Source organism: Capricornis sumatraensis, chromosome 7 (genome assembly GCF_032405125.1).
Source record: "Capricornis sumatraensis isolate serow.1 chromosome 7, serow.2, whole genome shotgun sequence".
Lineage (NCBI taxonomy): Eukaryota > Metazoa > Chordata > Mammalia > Artiodactyla > Bovidae > Capricornis > Capricornis sumatraensis.
In genome coordinates this window covers 113216192-113220901 of record NC_091075.1, presented here as the reverse complement: position 1 = coordinate 113220901, position 4710 = coordinate 113216192, and the positions used below count along the sequence as shown (strand labels likewise).

Here is a 4710-nt window from a genome sequence, read left to right as displayed (position 1 = left end):
CCACAATTTGAAAGCATCAATTCTTTGGTGCTAAACCTTCTTTATGGCCCAACTCTCGCATCCATACATGACTACTGGAAAAAACCACAGCTTTGACTGTACAGACCTTTGCTGGCAAAATGATGCATCTGCTTTTTAATATGCTGTCTAGGTTTGTTATAGTTCTCCTCCAAAACTGGGACTTTCCTGGTGGTTAAGACAGTTCAGAATCTGCCTGCAATGCAGAACACCTGGGTTCAATTCCTGAGTCAGAAAGATCCCCTGGAGAAGGGAATGGCTACTCATTTCAGTATTCTTTCCTGGAAAATTCCACCGACAGAGGAGCCTGGTGGCGTACAGACCATGCCATATTTCAGAGCCTCTCGCCCTCTAAGATGGTCCACACTGTCTATGGAATGTGTTTCTCCCTGAGTAAATCTGCTTTAAATCTGCTCTAACTTTACTTCGGCTCACTCTGGAAGTATTTTGTGCATGAAGCCAAGGACCCACATTTGGCGGTCCGCCCCAAGGACTCACCTGAGATCTGGGACATGACCATCCTTTGGGTCCCAGTTTCCTGTGATATCTTAATTAGGGGATCGTGAAACCGGGATCCTCTCTTAGAATGCTTTCTCTGGCACCTCTGTAGAAGTTAGGCTGGGGGGAAGTGGATCAGCAATTGTTTGAAATCAGCATTTTAACATGTCAAAAGCCTAGAATCTGCAGTCAAATGATTCTGCTCTCAATTGTCAAATACAGCCTCCTGTGTTCAAAAACAGGAGCATGTGTCCCTTGGACAGCAAAGAGATCAAACCAGTCAATCCTAAAGGAAATTAACCCTGAACACTCATCGGAAAGACTGATGCTGAAGCTGAAGCTCCAATATTTTGTCCATCTGTTGCAAACAGCCAACTCATTGGAAAAGACCCTGATGCTAGGAAAGATTGAGGGCAGGACAAGAAGGGAACGACAGAAGATGGGATGGTTGGATGGCATCACCAACTCCATGGACATGAATTTGAGCAAACTCTGGGAGACCGTGAAGGACAGAGGAGCCTGGCAGGCTGCAGTCCATGGGGTTACAAAGAGTCAGATGCTACTTAGCAACTAGGACAACAAATGTGTTTGAATCTACGTAGAGAAAAATCTGTTATGGTGCATATAGTATGAGAGAAGACCCATATTGCCTTTTACGTTAATCTTCTGTATCATTCAAAGTTTTTCAAGGGAGCCATTGTCCTTGTTTTTGTGTTCAGAAAAAAGTAATGTTATTATTATTATTATTTTTAATAAATCCCTTTCTTTTCCATGGAGCTCAAAATGACAGCATCTAATGAAGTCGCAGACCAGCGTGCTGTGAGAGACTGTGCAAATCCACTGGTTACCCAGGCAACCCAAAGGCAGTGGATGCTGCGTTCTCCGAGCCCGGCCTGATAGATGCCCTTGGCCGGGTTTCCACGGGATTAGCCTGAGGAGCCAGCTGGCCCAGAGACAAGCTGAACTGCAGGTCAGGAGGGGTCTTTCTTTTCCTTTCTAGGAACCCCAAGTCCTTAGGCCTCTTGTCAAGCTCCCTGCTGCTCCCCTCACCCACACTAGAGTAGACCACACATTTCACGTTTCATTGAAGTAGAGCATAAATATGCCTTTCAAATACAGCAGTGTGTACATGTCAAACCCCAGCTCCATAACTATCCCTTCTCCCCATCCCCCCGCCCCCCAAGCATAAGTTTAATCTCTAAGTGTGTGAATCTGTTTTTGTTCTGTAAACAATTTCCTTCCTATCATGTTCTTTTTAGATTCCGCATATGAGGGATGCGCTGTGATATCTATTTAAAATGGACAGCCAGCCAGAGCCGGCCGTGTAGCACAGAGAACGCTGCTCAGTGTCACACGGCCGCCTGGATGGGAGGGACAATGGACACAGGTGTATGTAGGGCTGAGTCCCTTCACTGTCCCCCTGAAACTGTCACAATATTGTTCATCGGCTTTGAGCGCAGACGCAGCCGCTTCAGTCGTCTCTGACTCTTTGCGACCCCGCGGGTCATAGTCTGCCAGGCTCTTCTGTCCATGAGTTTTCCCAGGCTGTCCCTGAGTTTCCAAGAACGCTGGAGTGGGTTGCCGTTTCCTCCTCCAGGGGATCTTCCCACCTCAAGGATCGAACTCACTTCTCCTGCATTGCAGGCAGATTCTTTACCTCTGAGCCACCAGGGAATCGGCTTATACTCTGATGCCACATAAAAAAGGTTTTTTTTTTTTAAAAAAGGAAGAAAAGTGATATGCGGCGCTTGTAATCTTCCCTTGTACCATCCCTGATCTCCTCCAACAAAATTTACATTAAAAGCAAATCAATGAATCACCCATCCTGTGTTTTCTTCTCTGAAGCCAGTTCATTCACAACTCTACTGTCTCAATGAAGCCACACGTGAAGCATCCACTTCACCCAGCCGAGGCTGAGCCAGGGAGGAAATGATGCATGTCTTCAGGAAAAACCACAGGCCCAGCAATGACAAGACACGGCAGATGGACCATGTCAGGAAGATTCACAGGGGCTGGGGCAGCAAAGAGCAACCAAGGCCCTGGTGGCAGAGGAACCAGAGGGCTCAGAAGGTTGTCGGTAGGAAGAGATTTTCCTCTACCCTTCTAGACGCTTCTGGTCAGACTAGAAACTGAATTGATGTGAGACGGAGTAACGGGAGATAATCAAACAGAAGTTTAGTATATATCCTGGTGGCTCAGATGGTAAAGCGTCTGCCTGCAATGCAGAAGGCCCAGGTTCGATCCCTGGGTCAGGAAGATCCCCTGGAGCTGGAAATGGCAACCGACTCCAGTATCCTTGCCTGGAGAATCCCCTGGTCAGAGGAGCCTGATAGGTTACAGTCCGTGGGGTCGCAAAGAGTTGGACACGACTAAGCGATTTCACTTTCTTCAGTATACATGGGAGAGATCCAGATAAACTAAGGCACTCACCAAAATAATTGAAGTCTTCATTTTAAATAACATCTTCAGCTAGAGATGAAAGAGGATGTGGGGGATAGTGGTTGGGAACCACAAAGGGTAAAATTGCAATTCACATGAATAGCCAAGCAAATGTCTGGTAAACACATATTTGCTGGGTCACACAGAGACAATGGGTCACGCAGAGACAGTGGGTCACAGAGTGGGCTCTGATCTCTAAGCCCTGTCGAGTTCCCCCAGCCCCACCGAGCCCAGATCTTTGCAGATATCTCTGGTGATAGCTCTATTCTAGGGAACTCCCTCCATCTAAACTCTTTTAGGCAGTTAGGAGGAATTTCAAGGTTTCTTCCCGACTCTTTTGGGTCTTGATTCTTTTCAGCTCAAAATAATCCACATGCCAAAGAGACATTTCAGGGAGGAAAGTTTTGCCCCCACAAGGTGATGCTTAAGGTGCGTGCGTGCATGCTCAGCCACTCAGTTGCGTCCGACTCTTTGCGACCCCGTGGACCATAGCCCACCAGGCTCCTCCTTCCATGGGACTTTCCAAGCAAGAATACTGGAGTGGGTTGCCATTCTCTTCTCCAGAGCATCTACCTGACCCAGGGATTGAACCCCTGTCTCCTGCCTTAGCAGGCAGATTCTTTACCACCGAATCATCTGGGAAGCCCCAAGGCCTAAGGGGCTTAAAATCTGAGAAAGAGATGGCAGAGCAGGAAGGGATATCAGCACAGAGAGACCAACCCATTCAAGATACACGGAGTGAGAGAGCAGGACACGTGTGGCTCATGGCAAGTCCTTGGTCTGATGGTGCCCACTGGGTGAATGTGGAAGAAGTCGCTCAGTTGTGCCCAACTCTTTGCAACCCATGGACTATACAATCCATGGAATTCTCCAGGCCAGAACACGAGTCGGTAGCCTTTCCCTTCTCCAGGGGATCTTCCCTCCAGGAGATCGAACCCAGGTCTCCTGTAGTGCAGGCAGATTCTTTACCAGCTGAGCCTTGAGGGAAGCCCAGCTGGGCACAGCCTAAGACACTGACATCACTCTTACGATTCATAGCAGTGGCCACACCATACACATTCTACATCATTAAAGTTCTTCTTGGATTTTGTTTCTCTGCTATCTTTCTTGCCATACTCTGCTCACTTCACCCATTCTGAGCTTGACCTTGTTCCCAGTGCCCTCCACTCCCTGTCAGGCTGGTGTCCCATCACACTGTGGCCCCCAGAGGGTCCTGGATTGAAGGAAGGCATTCACTCTTCCACCTGGTGCCTGAGTGTCTGTTTGGCCTGGAAGTTGGAAAGCATGACCGGGAGCTTCAGGAGGCAAGGCTAAATGGTGTCCATGTTCCGAGTCAGGGCAGGCTAGGAAGTCACAACGGGTCCAACACATTAAGTCTGAAAAAGCTGTGGAGCAAACCTAGGATCAACAACAGAGAACAGTCCTTCACTCACGGGGATTTCTGCTGCACTTCTCTTTAAACTGCACTGCCTCGCTCTTCCTGGTTGCCCTAGGCCTCACTGCTGCGAGGTTTTCTCTAGCTGAACAGGATGGGGCGGCTCTGCACTGCAGGGCACAGGCGTCTCACTGTGGTGGCTTCCTTGGTTGTGGAGCACAGGCTCTAAGCTCTGGGGCTTCAACAGTGGCAGGATTTGGGCTCAGTAGTTGAACACAGATTGAACCCATCAGGTCCCTGCATTGGCAGGCTGTTCTTATCCACTGTTCAGTTCAGTTCAGTTCAGTCGCTCAGTTGTGTCCGACTCTGTGGCCCCATGA

The 4710-nt window shown here is 48.6% G+C and overlaps 1 non-coding gene across 1 annotated transcript; it reads left to right on the top strand.

Annotated features, from left to right (window-relative positions):
* The first annotated feature begins 2700 nt into the window (after positions 1 to 2700).
* Positions 2701 to 2773, top strand: TRNAC-GCA (transfer RNA cysteine (anticodon GCA)). Its single transcript has one exon. It is a non-coding gene; the product is annotated as a tRNA-Cys (tRNA).
* Positions 2774 to 4710: the final 1937 nt, after the last annotated feature.